Source organism: Pongo pygmaeus, chromosome 20, assembly GCF_028885625.2.
Source record: "Pongo pygmaeus isolate AG05252 chromosome 20, NHGRI_mPonPyg2-v2.0_pri, whole genome shotgun sequence".
Classification (NCBI taxonomy): domain Eukaryota; kingdom Metazoa; phylum Chordata; class Mammalia; order Primates; family Hominidae; genus Pongo; species Pongo pygmaeus.
In genome coordinates this window covers 2,306,779-2,330,135 of record NC_072393.2, presented here as the reverse complement: position 1 = coordinate 2,330,135, position 23,357 = coordinate 2,306,779, and the positions used below count along the sequence as shown (strand labels likewise).

The 23,357-nt window shown below is 53.7% G+C and overlaps 1 protein-coding gene across 1 annotated transcript in view; it reads left to right on the top strand.

Annotated features, from left to right (window-relative positions):
* GNG7 (G protein subunit gamma 7) overlaps positions 1-23,357 on the top strand; it is a 193,012-nt gene that overhangs the window by 140,413 nt on the left and 29,242 nt on the right. Inside the window, exon 3 of the mRNA XM_054465488.2 lies at positions 8,327-8,366. The gene's annotated coding sequence lies outside the window, so the exon portion shown is untranslated. The remainder of the gene's footprint in view (positions 1-8,326; positions 8,367-23,357) is intronic.

Below are 23,357 nucleotides of genomic sequence, written 5' to 3'. Positions count from 1 at the left end.
CTGTCTCAAAAAAAAAAAAAAAAGAAAAAGAAAAAGATTGAATCTGTCCCTTGCTCACACTGGACACCAGAATAAACTCCCGATGGGGCCGATGGTATAAACCAGGGGGACCCCAGCTCCTGGGACTCACATCCTCTCTCCCTCCCCACTCAGAGTGTGGATTTCAATGTGTGCAGCCTTCTGGGAACTCAGCAGGGCAGAGGATCATGGACGCAGTCTCTTGGGGGTCTGTGGAATCCCCTAAGATTCCAGTGTACGCTGGGAGCGATTCTGTACCCCCACCACCAGGGTACACTCGGTAAATGTCTGGGGCACCTGCTGCTGGCGTGGAGTATGTGGAGGTCAGGGATGCTGCTCAGCATCCTGCAGTACCCAGGATGGCCCCACCCCAGGGAAGGATCTGGCCTCAATGTCCACAGTGCCCAGGGGGAAAACCCTGTTGTAGGTATTGAAAGTGAGTGTAGCTTTCAGCTGAACAGAAATCATGAGCGTTAATCATTTAAAAGAAAAGGAAAAGGAGCAGGGCACGGTGGTTCACGCCTGTAATCCCAGCACTTTGGGAGGCTGAGGCAGGAGAATCACTTGAACCCAGGAGGTGGAGGTTGCAGTGAGCCGAGATCGCGCCACTGCACTCCAGCCTGGGCGACAGAGCCAGACTCCATCTCAAAAAAAAAAAGAAAAAAGAAAAAGAAAGAAAAGAAAAAGGAATCCGCTGTAGATGTGTGTTCCTGGGGCTGAGCAGGTGGGGACCCTGGCAGCTCTGGGGCTGTGGTGACTCAGGGCTCCGGCTCTGTGTGAACCTGCAGATCCCAAGGGTGTTACTGCAAACCCCTGAGTGGGTGGAGGGCGTGAATGCCTGCCCCAGACCCAGGTTTCTTTCTGAGAAGCAGAATGCAGAGAAACTTCTCAGAGAAATGTCAGAGGAAGGGGATTACCCGCTGGTCTCCCAGAAGAGCCTGCGAAGCTCAGAAACAGGGTTTCCTGTTTCTCGGGTCGCCCCGGGGCAGCTGCCTCTGCTGGGCACTTTGCTCTCAGGTGCTTTTCAGAGTGCAAAGAAGAGAAAGAAGCCGGTGTCATTTTTTTTTTTTTAGACAGAGTTTTGCTCCTGTCGCCCAGGCTGGAGTGCATTGGTGCAATCTCGGGTCACTGCAACCTCTGCCTCCCAGGTTCAAGTGATTCTCCTGCCTCAGCCTCCTGAATAGCTGGGATCACAGGCGCCTGCCGCCATGCCCAGCTAATTTTTTTTTTTTTTAATATTTTTAGTAGAGATGGGGTTTCACCATGTTGGCCAGACTGGTCTTGAACTCCTGACTTCAGGTGATCCACCCACCTCGGCATCCCAAAATGCTGGGACTACAGGCATGAGCCACCGCGCCTGGCCAACCAGTGTCATTTCTATCCTTCTGAGAGAGGCTCTTGTGGGGATTGTGTGTCCAAGAGTGCTGAGATCTGGGAGGGTCAAAGACCCAGGATGGGGTGCAGAGAGGAAGGGACAGGGGGAGGGCAGGGCCCCTCCTGGGCACAGAAGGGCAGTGGTGCTGATGACACCACAACTGTGACAGGACCTAACCAGGGTCTCCCCAGGGCACCATGGATACTGGGGCCCGGGTCATTCTCTGGGGTGGGGCCAACCTGGGCACTGCAGGGTGCTGAGCAGCATCCCTGGCCTCCACCCACTCCATTCCAGGAGCTCCCCCAGTCGTGACAGCCACAGATGTCCCCAGACATGGCCCAGCATCCCCTGGGAGCAGAATCATCCTGGTTGAGCCCCCCTGGGTTATGGGATTCCACGGACCCCCAAGAGACTCTGCGTCCCATGATCCTCTGCCCTGCTGAGGTCCCAGGAGGCTGCACACATTGAAATCCACACCTTGAGTGGGGAGGGAGAGAGGAGGTGAGTCCCAGGAGCTGGGGGTCCCCGTGGTTTACACATCGTCTGCCCCATCAGGAGCTTATTCTGATGCCTACTGTGAGCAGAAATTGCACTTAATTGTTTTCCCAAATAATTTTTTTTTTTTTTGAGACAGTCTCCTTCTGTCGCCCAGGCTGGAGTGCAATGGTGCGATCTCGGCTCACTGCAACATCCGCCTCCCAGGTTCAGGCAGTTCTCCTGCCTCAGCCTCCTGAGTACCTGGGATTACAGGCACCCACCACCACGCCTGGCTAATTTTTGTATTTTTAGTAGAGACGGGGTCTCCTCATGTTGGTCAGGCTGGTCTCGAACTCCTGATATCAAGTGATCCACCCACCTTGGCCTCCCAAAGTGCTGGGATGACAGGCATGAGTCACCGCGCCCAGCCTTTTCCCAAATAATGAATTCAGGGTCCCCCCGGGCCCTGTGGACATCGGGGCTGGATCCTTCTCGGGAGCAGGGCCGTCCTGGGCACTGCAGAGTCCGCCCACCCCATGCCAGGGGCACCCGCAAGTCTGGATAACCACAATGTCCCCAGCCACCGCCCAGGGTCCCCTGGGAGCAGGGCCACTCCCAGGTGAGAATCACTGCCTCAAGGGAAGGGCTGGGTGGGACACAGAAATAAGATGTGGAGGTACAGGGGTCCTGCTTGGGCCCCCTAAAGCAGGTTGGACCTCCTCTCCTGAGAATCGACCCTGGGGGCCGGTGGGAGACACACCTGTGGGATGGGGTGATGTGGGGTCCGAGGCGGTCCCCTCCTTCCTGCCACGGCCAGGCCCTCAGCACACGGAGGGGGCGCAAGGGACAGGCTGGGTTTGTACTGTAGTCCCCTTGGTCGTTCACGGAGTCTGTATTTGCAAATTCGCCGGCTTGATGGTGCGTATTTGTGAACCCCAAATCAATGCCTGGGGTCCTTTCCCTCTTATCCTTGGACACGCACAGAGAGACAGAAATTAGAGTGGTGGGCGTGCGTTCCCTGAGCCCAGGCCACACTCCGCCTCACCGTTTCCCTTCCTAGGTGGACCGCACCCTCATTACTGTCGAGTGAGAGCCTCGGGGTTTGCGTTTTTGTGCTCTTTTTGGTGATTTTGCTGTTTGCAGTGGCCCCAGGCGTCGTGCTGAGGCCCCTTCTCGTGTCCCTCGGGGCCTCGTGCAGGAACCATTAGGTGAGAGAAGCTTCACTCAGGCAGGACTGAAAGAGCAGCTGCCCTGTTCAACACTCACGTCATCGATAGGCATTCAAGAAGGCGCCTTTGAGATGGGCATGGTGGCTCACGCCCGTAATCCCAGCACTTTGGGATGCTGAGGCAGGCGGATCACGAGGTCAAGAGTTCGAGACCAGCCTGGGCAAGACCTCTTCTCTACAAAAAATACAAAAGTTGGCCGGGTGCGGTGGCTCATGCCTGTAATCCCAGCACTTTGGGAGGCCGAGGCGGGCAGATCACAAGGTCAAGAAGGTCAAGAGATCGAGACCAGCCTGACCAACATGGAGAAACCCCGCCTCTACTAAAAAAAAAAAAAAAAAAAAAGAAGGCGCCTTTGAAAGGAAAGACACAGGGCGGGCGCGGGGGCTCACACCTGGAATCCCAGTGCTTTGGGAGGCTGAGGCGGGGGGATTGCTTGAGCCCAAGAATTCAAGACCAGCCTGGGCAAGACCTCATCTCTACAAAAAATACAAAAGTTAGCCGGGCACAGTGGCTCATGCCTGTAATCCCAGCACTTTGGGAGGCCGAGGCAGGTGGATCACGAAGTCAAGAGATGGAGACCAGCCTGACCAACATGGAGAAACCCTGTCTCTACTAAAAATACAAAATTAGCTGGGCATGGTGGTGCATGCCTGTAATCCCAGCTACTTGGGAGGCTGAGGCAGGAGAATCACTTGAACCTGAGAGGCAGAGGTTGCAGTGAGCTGAGATCTTGCCACTGCACTCCAGTCTGGGTGACAGACCTAGACCCGGTCTCAAAAAAAAAAAAAAAAAAAAAAAATCAGGCTGGGTATGGTGGCTCACACCTGTAATCCCAGCTACTAGGGAGGCTGAGGCAGGAGAATCTCCTGAACCCGGGAGGCAGAGGTTGCAGTGAGCCGAGATCCACCATTGTACTCCAGCCTGGGCAACAAGAGCCAAACTCCATCTTGGAAAAAAAAAATTAGCCGGACATGGTGGTGGGTGCCTGTAATCCCAGCTACTCTGGAGGCCAAGGCAGTAGAATCACTTGAGCCCGGGAGACTGAGGCTGCAGTGAGCTGAGACTGCACCATTGCACTCCAGCCTGGGCAACAGAGCGAGACCCTGTCTCCAAAAAAAAAAAAAAAAAGACACACAGAACAGGTCATGTATTGATCAGATAAAGGAAAGTTTCCTGAAACTCAAAGGAAACTAACCCTGCAAAAATGTTCTCTAGGAGCAATGATTCGTATTTGCAAACTCAGTTTTTGTGGTGACTTCACAGAGCAGAACTACCACAAATAATGAGAATCAAATCAACTGTGTATATACGTATGTGTATATGTGTGTGTGTGTGTGTGTGTGTGTGTGTGTGTATTCTTTGTGACTATGAAAGGAATATAACTGGCGGGGCACAGTGGCTCACGCTTATAATCCCAGCACTTTGGGAGGCCAAGGTGGGTGGATCACTTGAGGTCAGGAGTTTGAGACCAGCCTGGCCATGTTGGTGAAACCCCGTCTCTACTGAAAATACAAAAATTAGCCAAGCGTGGTGGTGCATGCCTGTAATCCCAGCTACTCAGGAGGCTGAGGCGGGAGAATTGCTTGAGCCCAGGAGGCAGAGGTTGCAGTGAGCAGAGATCGCACCATTGCACTCCATCCTGGGTGACAGAATGACACCTGTCTCAAAAAAAAAAAGAAATAAAAAGGAAAGAGAGAAAGAGAGCGAAGAAAGAAAGAAAGAGACAGAGAGAAAGAAAGAAAGGAAGAAAGAAAGAAAGAAAAAAGGAAAGAAAGAAAAAGAAAAAAGAGGAAAGAAAGTTATAGAACTTCATTTTACAGAATCTGAGAATCACATAAGGAGAGGAAAATCATCCACAATCCCAGCACTTTATCCTTTCCCCAGACATGTACACACACACTCTTATTTTTAAAAATTGAGGTTCTACACACGGTTTGATCATCTGCCTTTAAAACCTTTTTTGCTGGCCAGGTGCAGTGGCACACACCTGTCATTCCAGCCCTTTAGGAGACCAAGGTGGGAGGATCGCTTGGGCCTAGGAGTTTGAGACCAGCCTGGGCAACATGGCAAAACCCCGTCTCTACAGGAATAAAAATTAGCTGGGTGTGGTGGCATGCGCCTGTAGTCTCAGCTACTCAGGAGGCTGAGGAGGGAGGATCGCTTGAGCCCAGGAGGTTGAGGCTGCAGTGAGCTGTGATAACACCATTGCACTCCAGCCTGGGTAACAGACCCTATCTAAAAAAAAAAAAAAAAAAAAAAAAAAAAAGACACAGTGCCCATCGGTGGCAAGGATGATGAAAATAATACAGTGTGCTCATGAAAAGCGATATTTCCAGCCACCTAAAAGTAAGCCTGAGAGGCCGGCTGTGGGGGTTCACACCTGTAATCCCAGCACTTTAGGAGGCCAAGGTGGGCGGATCACGAGGTCAGGAGATCAAGACAATCCTGGCTAACACGGTGAAACCCTCTCTCTACTAAAAATACAAAAAATTACCCAGGCATGGTGGCCCGTGCCTGTAGTCCCAGCTACTTGAGAGGCTGAGACAGGAGAATCGCTTGAACCCAGGAGGCAGAGGCTGCAGTGAGCCGAGATCACGCTACTGCACTCCAGCCTGGGCGACAGAGCAAGACTCCATCTCAAAGAAAAAAAAAAGTAAGCCTGAGGGAGAAATGTACCGAGTCACCCCATCAGAATGAGGAGCTGTGGTTCCCTGGTCAAGGGCCATGGCCTGGGGCAGGGTGAAAGTCCTGTGGGTTCTGAGGCTGACCCAGGGCTGCAGGTGAGGTGGCCCCAGCATCCTCAGTCACTGTCCTGATCTTATGGATCAGGAGCTGAGGTCACACCAGGCTGGCCTGGGCACGTCGCACTTACTCAGAGTTTGTGACAGGTCAGAAGTCTAATTTCCCGTCTTTCTCTATCATGGTCCTGGAACGGTGCTACAACTCCATTCGCTGACCCGGCCAGGCGGAGCCTGAGTCTTTTGTGAGTGCAGACGCCTTTGGGCAGGAGGGAGGAAAAGTCCTGCAGCCCCTCGTTTCTTGAGTCTGTGCATGTTTACTAGCAGGACCTTGCTTTAGATGCAGGACTGGGTGGAGGCTCTCGCCCCTGCGTGCATGTGTGCGTGCACATGTGTGTCTGTGTGCGTGCACGTGTGTGTCTGTGTGCACATGTGTGTCTGTGTATGTACACGTCTGTGTGTGCACGTCTGTGTGTGCACGTGTCTGTGCGTGTCTGTGTGTGCATGCAAATGTGTGTGCACGTGTCTTGTGTGTACACGTGTGTGTGCGTGTGTTTGCATGTGCGTGTTGTAGTACACGTGTGCATTGTGTGCTTGTGTCTGAGTGTGCGTGTGTGCATGTGTGTGCATATGTCTATGTGTGCGTGCATGTGTGTGAGTGTGCGTGTGTGTGTGTGTATGTGTAGAGGTGGGAGGGGAGGCAGCCCCCTGGATGTCTCTAGGTCACTAAGAGGTCAGGGATCTCACACGGAGTGATTCTGCCCCCCAGGGGACCCTGGGCATTGTCTGGGGACATTTGTGGCCAACACATCTGGGGGTTGCCCCTGGCATGGAGCAGGTGAAGGCCAGGGGCGCTGCTCAGCACTCTGCAGAGCCCAGATGGTCCCGCCCCAGAGAACAATCCGGCGCTGGTGTCCGTAATGCTGGGTGGGGGAAGAGACCCTGGCTTAGGAGAAGGTGACCTCAGTCACCGCCTTGCTGCGGCTGAGACCCGGGAGCCCCCGGGAAAGCCGGGACTCGGCCTCCCCAGCTGGCTGCAAGGCGAGGAGGCTTCCCGCCGACCTCAGCTTCCTTGGCCTCCGTTGCAGCCCCCGGGGTGCAGGGCTGCTGAGAAAGTGTCGTGTGTGCGCGGCCCGGACTCCAGCCCAGGAGCAGCAGACATGTGGCTCTTCTTTGTGTCGGTGGAAAAAAACCCATTGGTTTGTGGAAACAGCAAATGTTTGTGATGGAAGAGGGGCTTGGCCGGCTTCAGAGACCACAGGGGCCCTTCAGGGCAGGAGGGAAACAGCCTCGGCCACGTGAACCCGGCCCAGCCCGTCCTCCAGCAGCTCAGGAAGTTGGGCCTGGGTTGGGCCCGGTGCAGGGGTGTCTGCTGACCTCGCCGGGCAAGCCCACTGCAGGGTGAGCCCCGCTACGCAGGACAGGGCCTCCCCTAGAGCTGACAGCAGTGCAGCTCCTGGCTTCTCCAAGTGAGGCCGGCGGCTCAGCAGCAGAGCAGCGGTGGCCTAACCGGGAGACACAGAACCTGGCATCTGGGCTCATTGTGCGCAAGTCCCGGCCCCATGACCTCGGCCGGTGTAGACGCTCAGCAAGGCAGGGGCCTTTGCCTGCCTCGGGCCTGCTTGTCCACGAAATAGGAGGCTGCCGCGAAGCTGGAGGGGGCAGATCTCTGCCTGCCTCTCCCTCCAGACCTTAGCGGGAGTCAGGAAAGACCACGGAAGGTGGTCCCCGTGGGCCCCCCCCCCCCCTCACGATCCGTGCACTCTGCATCGGAGACGGATGCGGGGCCTGGCTCTATGCAGGGCCCGGCTTGGAGCAGAGGATTCCCTTCCATGGAAAACCGCAGCTCCAAAGGCCCCAACCCTCCCCCTCCCCCCCCGCCACCCCGACCCCCGGAGACCAATCACGGGGGCCTGGAGCCGTTCTTTCCTTCCTATTGACCTCCTGGCCCTGGGCGGCTCACATGAGACCCCCCGGCCCTCCTGCCCCCCCGTATACCTGTCACTTCCTCCATTCGGGGTTAATTGGTTTGTCCCCAGTTCCCACTTTCCACCTCTCCCTTTGCCCGGCACGTGGCTTACATAAAAGTAGAAATCAGAGATGGAAAAACACCGAAGTATTCCATGGGAAGGCTCCGGGCCTGGATATTTTGTTTTTCTTGCACTGGTGTGTCTGATGGACTGGACTTTGACTGTGGGGTTGGGGCTTCCTTGTTCTGAAATGGAATAACACAAGTTTCTAGAAGATAATTTGCCCTGTTGTCCAGCAAGAGAAGCATCCAGGTCTTTTCCGCACGGATCGGTGGTAAAGAATAAAGTTGATTCTGCCCCCGTTTTCTCCGGAGGGCACAGCCGTTTCGAATTCCCATGCCTCGTTTTTGGGGACGGCAACGTCGTTCTCCGATAAAAGCCGGAGGTAGCTCTGTGAGTTCCTTGTAAGTAAAAAATATGTAACCATGCTTTTCTCCTTCTCTCTCCTTTTTTAAACAGGGTGTACAGCAAGCTGTGATTCCTGGGAAAACTAAAAAAGGTATGTGGCATTTTCTCTTACTTCATGAGCTTGGAATCTCTTGTTTTTTAGAAAAAGGAACAAACAAGCCCCAGTCTTTTATGTGTGCCTGACACATTGGGAGGTTGAGTCATCCCATAAAAGGGCTCCGGGCTCAGAGCCAGGAAACCTGAGTTCAAATCCCAGATCTGCTTTTACCAGCTCTACCCCGTTTGGGTGGGTTCCTGTCAACTGTCTGCAGTGGAGATGACGTTCTCCATTTTGCAAGAAGGTTGCAAAGATTAAACAAGGATGTAGATACAAAAATATAAAAATGGCCAGGTACAGTGGCTCACACCTGTAATCCCAGCACTTTGGGAGGCCGAGGCAGGTGGGTCACCTGAGGTCAGGCGTTTGAGACCAGGCTGGCCAACATGGCGAAACCCCGTCTCTACCAAAAATACAAAAATTAGCAGGGCATGGTGGCAGGTGCCTGTAATCTCAGCTACTCCAGAGGCTGAGGCAGGAGAATCACTTGAACCCAGGAGACGGAGGTTGCAGTGAGCCGAGATCATGCCACTGTATACCAGCCTGGGCAATAGAGTGAGACTCTGTCTCAAAAAATATATATATCATATATATTTTATACACACATATACCTACATATATGTATACACAGTGGTGCGCGCCTGTAGTCCCAGCTACTCAGGAGGCTGAGGCAAGAGGATTGCTTGAACCCGGAAGTTCGAGGTTGCAGTGAGCTATGATTGCACCACTGTACTCCAGCCTAGGTGATAGAGCGAGATCCGATCTCTTAAAAAATATACCCGGTGTGGTGGCACGTACCTGTCATCCTAGCATTTTGGGAGGCTGAGGTGGAAGGATCACTTGAGCCCAGGAGGTGGAGGCTACTGTGAGCTGTGATTGTGATTGCACCACGGGACTCCATGCTGGGCAACAGAGTGAGACCAGGTCTCTAAAGAAAAGAAAAAATATATATATATTTTATATATTATATATAATATTATAGTTCACTGCTATAATATAGTATTATATCATAGCTGACTGCAACTTCGAACTCCTGGGTTCAAGCAATCCTCTTGCCTCAGCCTCTGAGTAGCTGGGACTATAGGCACACGCCACTGTGTATACATATATACACACACATATAATATATACACATATGTAATATATAATATATTACATATATTACATATAATATGTTACATATATCACATATAATATACATATGTAATATATTACATATGTGTACATGTATGTAATGTGTACATGTATGTAATGTGTACATGTATGCAATATTATATTACATATAATGTGTACATGCATGTAATATACATTACATGTAATATGTGCATGTATGTAATATATTACATATAATATGTACATGTATGTAATATAATATATTACATACAATATGTACATGTAATATAAATTACATGTAATATGTACATGTATGTAATATATGTATTACATGTACATATTATATGTAATATATTACATATAAAATATAACGTAATATATTACATATAATATATAACGTAATATATTACATATAATATATAACGTAATATATTGCATATAATATATATATTACATATATATATATATATGCTCAGCACCGTGCTGGCAGTATCTAAGAGATGTGAGTGGAACCTGAAACCATCGCTGATCTGTTCCATTCGCGTTTTTCTAGGAATTTGTCCATTTCGTGTAGATTACCTAATTGGGTGTCACACAGTGCTTCATGACGCTACGGTGTTCTCTGATAATGCCTTTTATTTCCATAAAGTTGGTAGTAATGTCCCCCTTTCGTTTCTGCTTGTAGTTATCTGCATCTTATTTCCTTTTTTTTTGGTTTTGCTTTCGGTCAGCCCTGCTAGAGGTTTGTCAATCTCCTAGCTCTTTTCAAAGAACCAACTTTTGGTTTCGTCGACTCGCCAGTTTTTCTCATCTCGTCTCGTTTATCGCTGCTCTGATCTTTACAATTTCCTTCCTCCTGCTGGCTTGGGGCTGCCTTTGTTCGTCCTTTTCTGGTTCCTTAAGGCATCAGTCCTCAACCTTTTTGGCCCCAGGGAGTGGATTCGTGGAAGACAGTTTTCCACAGACAGTGGGGAGGTGGGTGGTGGGGGAGCTGGGAGGATGGTTTGGGGACGATTCAAACGCATTACTTTTTTTTGTGCACTTTATTTCTGTTATTATTACATTGTAATATATAATAAAATAATTCCACAATTCACCATAATGTGGGATCAGTGGGAGCCCGGAGCTTGTTTCCTGCAGCTAGATGGTCCCTGGGCTGGGTGTGGTGGCTCACGCCTATAATCCCAGCACTTTGGGAGGCTGAGGCGGGCGGATCACTTGAGGTCAGGAGTTCGAGACTAGCCTGACCAACATGATGAAACCTCATCTCTACTAAAAATACAAAAATTAGCCTGGCGTGGTAGTGGGCACCTGTAGTCCCAGCTACTTGGGAGGCTGAGGTAGTAGAATCGCTTGAACCCAGGAGGCGGAGGTTGTAGTGAGCCGAGATCGCACCATTGCCCTCCAGCCTCGGCAACAGAGCGAGACTCTGTCTCAATAACAAACAAATAAAAACTAGATGGTCCCATCTGGAGGTGATGGGAGACAGTGACAGATCATCAGGCATTAGATTATTTTTGTTTGCTTGTTTTGAGACAGAGTCTCTCTCTGTTGCCCAGTCTGGAGTGCAGTGGCATGATCTTAGCTTACTGCAAACTCCGCCTCCCGGGTTCAAGCGATTTCCAGCTGATTTTTTGTATTTTTTAGTAGAGACGGGTTTCATCGTGTTGGCCAGTCGAGACCATTAGGCATGAGATTCTCATAAGGAGCGTGCAGCCGAGATCCCTCGCATGCATGGTTCACAATAGGGTTCACGCTTCTGTGAGAATCTGATGCCGCTGCTGATGTGACAGGAGGCGGAGCTCAGGCGGGAATGTAAGCGTTGGGGGGCAGCTGTGAATATAGAAGAAGCAGTCAGGTGCGGTGGCTCACGCCTGTAATCCCAGCACTTTGGGAGGTCAAGGTGGGTGGATCGCCTGAGGTCAGGAGTTCGAGACCAGACTGGCCAACATGGCAAAACCCCATCTCTACTGAAAATTAAAAAAATTAGCCAGGCGTGGTGGTGCATGCCTGTAGTCCCAGCTACTCGGGAGGCTGAGGCAGAAGACTCACTTGAGCCCGGGAGGCAGAGGTTGCAGTGAGCTGAGATCGTGCCGTTGCACTCCAGCCTGGGAGCCAGAGTGAGACTCTGTCTCAAAATATATATATATATATAATTTAAATATATATTTTATTTATAAATATGTATATATGTTTTTATATATTTATAAATATATATTTGTTTATATATTAATAAATACATATATTTATAAATATATTTATATATAAATAATAAAAGATTGTATGAAAATGTGATTTACCAGCATGGCAGGGCTTTTTGGCGTTCCCTAGATTTTTCCCCCAGGGTGAGTGCCTCATGGCCTCACCCTAGTCCCGGCCCCCACACACCTGACACTCAGGATGATGACGAAGACAGTGATGATTTAAAATGTGGCCAATGGCCGAGGGGTCGCACATGCCCACAGTGTCTGGTCTGGATCCTTTTACATCCTTCTCCGTGAATATATTCTCCATGGAGAAGTCCTTTCCCTCCCTCCTGTTTACTGACTGGGAGACCAGACCTCCTTTGCTGGAGGTCAGACGGCCAGGGTGAAGTCCCTGGAGCCTGCCCTGAACCCGGTCCTCTGGGACACACACATGCTGGCTGATGGCAGTGCGGCTGGACGGCAGGTGGCACAGAGCTGCCTGGGCAGGGCTCAGGTGTCTCCAGGCCGCAGGCTCAAGCTGCCAGCCACGTGGCCACGTGCCGTGGGGATTAGGTCCCTGTGCTGCAGCATCTGCTGGGAGGGATGACAAGAGGCTCCAGCAGTGACATCAGGCAGCTCTCGTCAGGCCCTGGCTAAGTCCCCTGGCCCTGTTCCCAGCAGCCCGGCCATCTCCACCACTGACGCCTCCCTGGTCCTCAGCTCCCCCTACTCAGCGACTCAGCAGATGCCTCTCCCGTGCCCCCTGCAGGCCAGATCCACTGCTCCAATTCCTTTAGTTCTCCTAGGATCCCTGGGGAGCAGGGCTCATTGTCCCCATTTTATAGGTGGGGAAACTGAGGCTCAGCAACCAAAAGATACGGCAAGGCCCCGGGGCTGGCCAGAGGCAGAGCGGGATTGGAGTCACGAGACTCTGGCCACAGAGCAGCTGGTGGTCCCTCAGGCTGTGCCGGCCACCTGCTCATCTGCACAAGCCCCTCAGAGCCCAGCAGGGCCATGGTCATTCTCCCTGGGGGACAGTCACAGAAGCTGGGGCTTGGTGAGGAGGTGAGCAGAGGTGGCTGGGAGCGGTGGCTCCTGCCTGTAATCGCAGCACTTTGGGAGGCTGAGGTGGGCAGAGATCACTTGAGGTCAGGAGTTCAAGGCCAGCCTGAACAACATGGTGAAACCGCGACTCTACCAAAAAATAAAAAAATTAGCCAGGCTTGGTGTTGGATGCCTGTAATCCCAGCTACTCGGGAGGCTAAGACAGGAGAATTGCTTGAACCCGGGAGGCGGAGGTTGCAGTGAGCCGAGATTGCGCCACTGCGCTCCAGCCTGGGCGACAGAGCAAGACTCCGTCTCAAAATAAGCCAGCAAGGAGGGTCACCACGGCGGCTGGATGAGAGAGTGCCTCCCAGCCTCTCCTTCTCCTGCATTGTACCCACTTCCTGTGAGCCGGTCTCAACCCAAACACTCTTTCCCCATCCCGCAGGGATTCTGAGAATCAGGGCACCTCAGCCCCAAGGCAGCCACGTTTCCCTTTTCCACTGAGAGCGGCAAGAGGCCTCGGCACTTCCTGGGGCAGCCCAGGACTTGGCCGTGTTTCTGCATTAGCAAGAAAAGGCGTAATGGAATTTGGATAGACAAGAAAAGGGGATGTAAGCGTGAGCAAAACCACACACTCCATTTCATTGTTAGAAATTCCATGTGTGTCATCAAAACCTCATCTTGGGACAGAGGCCAAGACGAACTCACTGTCACAAGGAACTTTGTGCACAACAAGTGTGCTGGTTCCCCTGTCACCCCCGCCCTCACCCCCGGCCTGCTGGCTGACCCCAGACACGGCAGCCTTATGGTTCCTCCCTCCTGGTCAGCTGGTGCCTGGTGCCTGGTAGCTGCAGCCGTGGTAGCTGCAGTGGTGTCTCTCCAGAAGGTTCTGGAGGAGAGACTGAAATTCCCATGCTTAGCCTCACAATGCCCCGGCCCCGTGCAAACCTCCAGATGAAAATGCAGCCCCGGCCAGTGCGGTCACGTCTGTCATCCCAGCACTTTGGGAGGCCGAGGCACGTGGATCACAAGGTCGGGAGTTCAAGACCAGCCTGGCCAAGATAGTGAAACCCCGTCTCTACTAAAAATACAAAAATTAGCCAGGTGTGGTGGCGGGAGCCTATGATCCCAGCTACTCAGGGGGCTGAGGCAGAGAATTGCTTGAACCCAGGGGGTGGAGGTTGCAGTGAGCCGAGATCCGCCACTGCACTGCACTCCAACCTGGATGACAGAGTGAGGCTCCATCTAAAAGAAAAAAAACCAAAAAAAACCACAGCCCTGTTGAAGCCCTCCCTCCATGTCCTCCTCCACCTCCGGCCCCACGGCTGCCATTTTTGCCAAAATGTACATCCTGGACTTGCTTTCTTGCCCTTTGCTGTGTTTGAGCATCGAGCATTGAGCCAGACACAGTTGGGTTGGCACAGGAGTCAGGGTTCTCTCCAGGGGTCCTGACAGTTTGCTGCCAAACCTTCATGTCCAGACCTAGTGTCCCCCCTGGGGTCCCCCGGGTTTGGAGTTGCCTTGGCATTGAGGATTCAAGGTGTGTGGCAGGAACAGGGACCGAGGAAACCCTTTGGTGGCCTCAGCCTACCCAGCTTTGTCACTTGAACCTGTCGGGACGCAAACAACATGCACATTTTACGAGAAAGCCCGCTCCTGGCTGGAACATCCCTTCGACCAGGGTCTCTGGGTCTCAGCATCACTGACATTAGGGTCAGATTATTCTTGAGATGGGGTTGTCTTTGTTTGTTTGTTTTGTTTTGTTTTGTTTTTTGAGACAGAGTCTTGCTCTGTCGCCCAGGCTGGAGTGCCATGGTGCGATCTCAGCTCACTGCCACCTCCGCCTCCTGGGTTCAAGCAATTTTTCTGCCTCAGCCTCCCAAGTAGCTGGAATTTTAGACGAGCGCCACCACGCCTGACTACTTTTTGTATTTTTAGTGGAGATGGGGTTTCACCATGTTGCCCAGGCTGGTCTTGAACTCCTGACCTCAAATGATCCACCCACTTTGGCCTCCTAAAGTGCTGGAATTACAGGCGTGAGCCACCGTGCTGGCCATCCCGGGCACTGCAGGGCACTGAGCAGCATCCCTGGCCTCCACCTACTACATGCCAGGAGCACCCCCAAGTCATAACAACCACAAATGTCCCCAGACATCACCCAGTGTCTCCTAGGAGGGGGTCACAGTCCCATCTAGTTGAGACCCCTCCCTTAGACTTTAGCTCTTCACAGCAGGAAGTCTCTCAAACTGAAATTCATCCCATTATTTGCTATTGGGTGTTGTTGTTGTTGTTGTTGTTTTTGAGACGGAGTCTCACTCTGCACCCAGGCTGGAGTGTAGTGGTGTGATCTCGGCTCACTGCAACCTCCGTCACCTGGGTTCAAGAGATTCTTCTGCCTCAGCCTCCCGAGTAGCTGGAATTTCAGACAAGCGCCACCACACCCTGCTAATTTTTGTATTTTTAGTAGAGATGGGGTTTCACCACATTGGCCAGGCTGGTCTCGAACTCCTGACCTCAAGTGAGCCACACACCTCAGCCACCCAAAGTGCTGGGATTACAGGTGTGAGTCACTGGGCCTGGCTAGGTTTTTTTTTTTTTTCTTCAGACAGAGTCTCGCTCTGTCGCCCAGGCTGGAGTGCAATGGCGTGATCTCAAACCACTGCAACCTCTGCCTCCCGAGTTCACGCCATTCTCCTGCCTCAGCCTCCTGAGTAGATGGGATTACAGGTGCATGCCACCACGCCCAGCGAATTTCTTTTGTATTTTAGTAGAGACCGGGTTTCACCGCGTTGCCCAGGCTGGTCTCAAACTCCTGAGCTCAGGCAATCCGCCTGCCTTGGCCTCCCAAAGTGTTGGGATTACAGGCGTGAGCCACCATACCTGGTTTTGTTTTGTTTTGTTTTGTTTCATTGTTAACATGAAAACATCCCTAATGATTCCTAGCCCTCAGGGAGAACCTCCCTGGGCCTGTAGTTTTCTAGGACTTCCTAACAATACCAGGGCTGGAGTGGGGTGGCCCTGGAGATGTCACACACGATGCTGGTGACCTCTAGCCATTCTGATGACGTGACCTGGAGCCCACAGGCCACAGCAGAGAACCCCAGGCTCGAGGTCCATCCTTGGCCATGTGTGTGCCCGGATGGGCCAGCCCCTGCTGCAGAGCCCAGAGGGGTGGGCGCACCAGGCCATGCGTGCCCATGCACAGGAGCAGCACCTGCTATGGATGGAGGTGGGGCAGGCACTCCATGTCCGAGGGCTGCCTGGGCCTGGGAGCCTCTGTCCTGGGAAGGAGATCAGCCCTGGGAACAGAGTGGGTTCCGGGAAGTAACACCCTCCGTGAACTCCCTGCACCATGGCCTCCAGCCCCTCCTATCCAAGTGGCGTCTTTGGTACCCAGCGTCTGGGATGTGCCTGGGGTTGGCAGAACAAAGGTCTCAAAGACATCCATGTCCTAATCCCTGGGAGCTGTGGCTGTGTCACCACACACGGAAAAAGGGACTCTGCAGGTGGGATTGAGTGAAGGACCCCCTGAGTCATGAGAGCACCACCGTGGATGATCCGGGGGGCGCAGTGACCTCACAGGATCCTCACGAGAGGAGGCAGGAGGGTGAGAGTCAGAGAGATACTGGAAGAGGCTGTGCTGTGTCTGTGAAGGGGGAGGAAGGGTCCCGAGCCGAGGGATACGGGCACCTCTAGGTGAAAGGCGGGAAAGGGATTATCCCCTGGAGCCTCCAGGAGGGACCAGCCCTGTCCATGCATTGATTTTAACCCAGTGAGGCCCATGTTGGACTCTGAGCCCAGAGCTGTGAGATGAGAAACGTTTGTCGTGTGCAGCAGCCACAATGTCACAGGACACAACGAACGTCCAGGGAGCTGCCAGCGTACCAAGACTGGCTGTGCATAGATGGTTGTGATCAGGGGCTTCTAAGAGGGGATGACATCGGTGGGGCTTTGCAGGATGTGTAGGAGTTTTCAGGGGGGGCCTGAGTGGAGAAAGACCCACCTGTGCCGAGGTGGGAAGGCCCGGTACTGCCCTCTGGTCTCTTCCTAACCCTCCTGCCCTTCAGCTCCCGAGCACCACTGTCACGAGGCCGGCACTGCCCCTTGCCCTGGCCCGGGGCCAGGGTGACAGCATTTCCTCAGCCGGGAAGCCCAGAACTGGAGTGACAGGAGCCACGGGGTTCAGTGTCCTGGCCCGGCCCCGGTTCCCGGGCTTGCAAACTCTCACATGACCGTGGTCATCCCCCGCCCCTGCCGACCCCACCGCCGGGTGGACAGAGAGCAGCTTTTCTTTTCTCCTGCTCCCGTCACCGCGGCGACCAAACCCGCACTGGCGGCGCGTCACCCTCTGTCATCGCGGCCTCTTTGTCTGAACAAGCCGGCTCATTCTTAGGCTCCAAGCTCCGGCCGAAGGCAGCGGCGGGACCTGCCCCGCTGGTCTATTTTTCACTTTCTCGTGGGCACCTCATTCATTCCCTCTCTTTAGCCCCTTCTAAATATAGCTGCCCTGGGGACCGATTTAGCCTGAGAGCAAAGGGCCCGCGCTGACAGGGACAGTCACAAGGCGCTGTTTTCCAGCCAGGGTGCAGCCCTCCCTTCCGTGTGGCAGAGGCCCCCCCCACTGCAGCCCTGGGCCCCACGGCCCTGCCTTGAGGTCACAGAACCACCAACGGTCAGAGCTGGCACGGAAGGCCCCGCACACAGCCGCCCTCCCAAGCCCTGCTGGGCGACCTGGCCCTGGAGAGGCTGCAGGTGCAGGGTCTCTGCATGCAGACCCTGGTTGCTGAGGGGGCCCTGGGGTTCTGTGGAGCGGGCAGCAGGTGTGGCCAGTCTCAGACCTGTCTCTTGTATTGAAGTTTCCATGTCAGTCGGGCTCCCTGGGCTCTGCGTGGGTCCCCTCTTTGGCGTCCTGGTGAGAACATGGCAGGTTGTGGGGGGTGTGCATCCCAGCTGCCAGGGGGACACATCAACGCCTGACCCTCGCCCTGTGCCTTCTCACCCTGATGCCCTGTGTCCGCTCTTGAAGCTGTGTGCACCTTTCTTTTTCATTTGTTTGTTTTGTTTTGTTTTGTTTTTGAGGCAGAGTCTCGCTCCGTTGCCCAGGCTGGAGTGCAGTGGCGCGATTTTGGCTCACCGCAACCTCTGCCTCCCGGGTTCAAGCAATTCTCCTGCCTCAGACTCCCGAGTAGCTGGGATTACAGGTGCCCCACCACTCCCGGATAATTTTTTTGTATTTTTAGTAGAGAGGGGGTTTCATCATGTTGGCCAGGCTGGTCTTGAACTCCTGACCTCAGGTAATCCACCCGCCTCAGCCTCCCAAAGTGCTGGGATTACAGGCATGAGCCACTGCACCTGCCTTTTTTTTTTTTTTTTTTTTTTTTAAAGTTTCGCTCTTGTTGCTTAGGCTGGAGTATAGTGGCGCAATCTTGGCTCACTGCAACCTCCGCCTCCCAGGTTCAGGCGATTCTCCTGCCTCAGCCTCCTGAGTAGCTGGGATTACAGGCATGCGCTACCATGCCCAGCTAATTTCAAATTTTTTTTAGTAGAGATGGGGTTTCACTATGTTGACCAGGCTGGTCTCGAACCCCTGACATCAAGTGATCCACCCGCCTTGGTCTCCCAAAGTGCTGGGAATAGAGGCATGAGCCACCATGCCCGGCCTATATGTGCACCTTTCTGCACAGTCTAAACCAGGGTCCCCTAGGCACTGTAGACCTGGGGGCAAGATTGTTCTCTGAGGTGGGGCCTATCCTGGGCACTGCAGGGTGCTGAGCAGTGTCCCGGCCTCCACCCACTGCATGCCAGGAGCACCCCCCAGTTATGACAACCACAGATGTCCCCAGACATCGCCCAGGGTCCCCTGGGGGGCGGAATTACCTCCAGGTGAAACCCCCAGGGATAGGGGATTCCACGGACCCCCAAGAGACTCTGCGTCCCATGATCCTCTGCCGTGCTGAGGTCCCAGGAGGCTGCACACAATGAAATCCACACCGAGTTGGGAGGGAGAGAGGAGGTGAATCCCAGGAGCTGGGGGTCCCCCTGGTTCACAGTCTGCCCTGTTGGAAGCTTATTCTGATGTGAGTAGGGACTGAACCCCATTTTCCCCAAATAATTAACTCAGGGTCTCCTCCCTCAGCAGTGTGGACAGTGGGGTAAGAGCCTTCTCTGGGGTGAGGCTGTGCTGGGCACTTATGGTTGCTGAGCAGCATCCCTGGCCTCCACCCACTCCATGCCAGGAGCTCCCCCAACCCCGACAACCACAGATGTCCCAGGCATCGCCCAGGGTTTCCTGGCGGGGCTTAATCACCACCCCCTGCCATTAAGAGCCACTGTTGGCCCAGCACGGTGGCTCATGCCTAACATCCCGGCACTTTGAGAGGCCAAGGCGGGCAGATCACCTGAGGTCAGGAGTTCGAGACCAGCCTGGCCAACAAGGTGAAACCCCATCTCTACTAAAAATGCAAAAATTAGCTGGGCGTGGTGGGGGTGGGGGGCGCCTGTAACCCTGTCTACTCGGGAGGCTGAGGCAGGAGAATCTCCTGAACCCGGGAGGCGGAGATTGCAGTGAGCTGAGATCGCGCCACTGCACACTGTCCTCAGGGGCTTCTGTGAGATGCACTGAGGTCCTCATGGCTCCCAGGGGTGCTTATGGCTGAGGCCCTTGTGCCCACAGCGGGCGTGCAGATGTGCACACTGACACAGGTGCCCGGGGACACAGCTCTCTGCAAACCCAGCTGCCCCAGCCACTGTACGAAGGCGACTTGTTCCTCACAGTGCCTCGGAGCCTTCTCTTCTCTCCCAAACTACTGTTCCATTTTGTTTGGGTTTGGATCTTTTCCTCTCTAAACATAACACCCTGTCTCTCTTGTCTCTGAACACTGTGTTCTCAGAAGCAGTCATCCCTCCACGGGGAAGGGCTGACGTTTCCACTCCAAGCATTGTCTCCCCTCCTGCCAAATCTGGCTGCTGGTTTTGTTGCTTGGGGTTTATTTTTCTTTCCTTTTTCGAGGCAGGCAGAGGTTTGGAGGGGTGAGGGGTGGGGGATTGCCAGACCCCCAGGAGGAAAGAGTCCAGGTGCCCCGCGAGCTATAAAGCTACTGGTTCTGGAAGTTTTAAAGCCAGATGAAGGCTGCTTCTGTTCTCACGTTGCTGCTGCAGGCCGGCGGCCCCTCCCGCCTTCAAGGCCACCTTCCCCCGGGGCTGACTCACCCCGGCACGCCGCGCCACACAAGGCTGGGTCTGCTTTGATGAGCAGACTGGAAAAGCGCAGCCGCCTCATTGTGGAGCTGCCTGGAAGCTGCCAGAGCCCGCTCTGAGCTGGAATTCGCTGAGCCTGACTTCCTGTGCCGTCAGAAGAGCAAACGCACGCCGGGCTTAGGAGCTGGTTTACAGGAAGCAGCCGTGGGGGCATGGTTTGCTCGGCTCATGGAGAAGAAGCTACCCTCTGCACGGGTTTTAATGTTGCACCGTCATCTCAGGGCTGTGAAAAGAAAAATTGCAGGCCGGGAGCGGGGGTTCATGCCCGGGATCCTAGCACTTTGGGAGGCCGAGGCAGAGGGACTGCTTGAGCCCAGGAGTTTGAGACTGGCCTGAGCAATATAGCAAGGCCCCAGCTCTAAAAGAAAAAATATTAAAAATTAGCCGGGCATGGTGGTGCACACCTGTAGTCCCAGCTACTCAGGAGGCTGAGGTGGGAGGATCTCTGGAGGCCAGGAGGTCAAGGCTGCAGTGAGCTGTGATTGCACCACTGCACTCCATCCAGCCTGGGTGACAGAGCAAGACCCTGTGTCAAAAAAAAAAAAAAAAAAAAAAAAAAGGAGGCCAGGCACGGCATCTCATACCTGGAATCCCAGGACTTTGGGAGGCCAAGGCGGGCGGATCACTTGAGATCAGGAGTTCGAGACCAGCCTGGCCAACATGGTGAAACCCTGTCTCTACAAAAAAATAAAAATAAAAAATTATCCGGGCGTGGTGGTGGACGCCTGTAATCCCAGCTACTCGGGAGACTGAGGCGGGAGAATCAATTGAACCCGGGAGGTGGAGGTTGCAGTGAGCCGAGATGCGCCATTGCACTCCAGCCTGGGCGACAGAGCAAGACTCTGCCTCAAAAACAAAACAAAACAAAACAACAACCACCACCAAAAAAAAAAAAAAAAAAAAAGGGAAAACAGCAGAGATGATGTGTGCAGCTTGCTCAGTCCAGCGTCTAACACCTAGCAGCAGCAGATGGCGAATAAAAGCTGAAGCTGTCCCGGGCTGTGGGACCCATGCCTGCTCACCGGGGGTCCCTCCAGCCTGGAGACCCCAACCAGTCCCATCCTGGCCTTGTGTATCAGCTCCTTACACTGCATAACAAACTGCCGCACATATGGTGGCTTAAAGCAACACCCCTGCCTGAGCTTACAGTTCTGGAGGTCATGGTGCAATGGGGTCCTCTGCCCAGGGTCTCCCAGGCTGAAACTGAAATGTGAGCCGCCTGCTGTCTGACACGAAGCTTCCAGTTGTCGTCCCCAGCTCATTCAGGTTCTTCCTGAATTCACTTCCTTGCAGTCATAGGACGAGATCCCCCTTTCCTTGCTGGCTGTCAGTAATAAACATTCAGTGCACAAATGAAAAAACCCACCCCAGGCCAGGCGCGGTGACTCGCACCTGTAATCCCAGCACTTTGGGAGGCCGTGGTGAGTGGATTGCTTGGGGCCAGGAGTTCAAGACCAGCCTGGGCAACATGGTGAAACCCCGTCTCGACTAAAAAATACAGAAGTTAGCCGGATGTGGTTGAGTGCCTGTAATCGCAGCTACTCGGGAGGCTGAGGTGGGAGAATCACTTGAACCCGGGAGGTGGAGGTTGTGGTGAGCCGAGATCGTGCCATTGCACTCCAGCCTGGGTGACAGAGCAAGACTCCATCTCAAAAAAAAAAAAAAAAAAGAACACACAGAGCTGCCTCCCGTGACTAGCCAAGGCCTGGCTGTGCACCTGCCACAGGGAGCGTTTTAGAAGGGCCGCCCTGCAGCCAGCCCCAGACAGGAGGCCCGGCAGTGCTGGGTACAGAAGCACCATTTCTTCCCAGCTCAGCCCTTGGCCCTGATCAGCCTCTCTTATTTTATCTTTATTTTTATTTTTTTGAGATGGAGTCTCACTTTGTCCCCCAGGCTGGAGTGTACTGGTGCAACCCTAGCTCACTGTAACCTCAGACTCCTGGCCTCAAGCCATCCTCCCGCCTCAGCCTCCCAGAGTAGCTGAGACTACAGGCTTGTGCCACCATACCCAGCTTACCTTTTAATTTTTTTTTTTTTTTGACGGAGTCTTGCTCTGTCGCCCAGTCTAGAGTGCGGTGGCGTGATCTTGGCTCACTGCAACCTCCGCCTCCCAGGTTCAAGTGATTCTCCTGCCTCAGCCTCCTGAGTAGCTGGGATTACAGGTGCCCACCACCACGCCCGGCTAATTTTTTTGTTTTTTGTATTTTTAGTAGAGACGGGGTTTCACCATCTTGGCCAGGCTGGTCTCAAACTCCTGACCTCGTGATCCACCCACCTCGGCCTCCCAATGTGCTGGGATTACAGGCATGAGCCACTGCACTCGGCCTTGATTTTTTTACTTAGAGACAGGGTCTCGCTGTATTGCCCAGGCTGGAGTGCAGTGGTGCCACCCCAGCTCAATGCACGCTCATTATGTTCTCCTGAAATTTGGCTTCGCTTCCCCAAGAACTTTTATTTTTATTTTTTTTATTTTAGAGACAGGTCTCACTGTGTTGCCCAGGCTGACTTTGAACTCCTGGCCTCAAGCAATTCTCCTGATTCGGCCTCCCAAAGTGCTGGGATTACAGGCATGAGCCGCCGCACCCAACCTGATCAGCCTCTTTTAACAGGGTCTGGGAGATTCAGGACCTTCCCTGCCGATGGTAGCTCCCGCTCCCTCGCCTCTCTGTCCGCCAGGCCCAGGAGCTGCTCGGTAAAGTCCCTGTCTCTGCCAGGCCGGGTGCATTCTTGACATTCTTGTCCTTTTACGCAGGCCGCCCCGGCCAGCTCTCAGAAGCCTCCACCGGCTGCACGCTGTTTGCCTGCTGGTGAGAAGATGGCCCTGGCGGTAGCGGCTCCTGGTCGGTTTATCGAGCCGGGAGTGGCACTTTCCCAACTATGAGAACTATGCTTGGAATTCAGAGCCACCGCCAGCCTCTCTGGGTCTCGCTGTCACGGCTTCCTGTGCAGCTGGAAAACACCTCCAAGAGTGGCCGTGGCATCACAGACCTAAAAAAGGAGCTGGGTTTGCTTCGGCAGGTCTCCCCGGGAGGAGGAAAGCCAGTCTGTCCCGCTGCCCGGCGGGCCTCCTGTCTGCTCGGCAGAGACAGGCCAGGCAGGTTTGGACTTCTTGGGATGCTCCAGCCTCAGCGCCCCCAGGGTCCCCGCGAAATCTCCACCCACCCCAGGCCTGCTGTCTGCTTCCTGGCTTTACAGCCCAGGACACCTGGATTCAGCCCACCCACCCGTGAGCAGGAGCCCACGCACCCACCCTCTGCACAGGCTGGGCACACCGTCATGCTAAGGGTCCCGGCAAGAATCAGTCTTAAAGCACAGGCCGGGTGTGGAGGCTCCGTCTGTAATCCCAGCACTTTGGGAGGCTGAGGCAGGAGGATCACTGGAG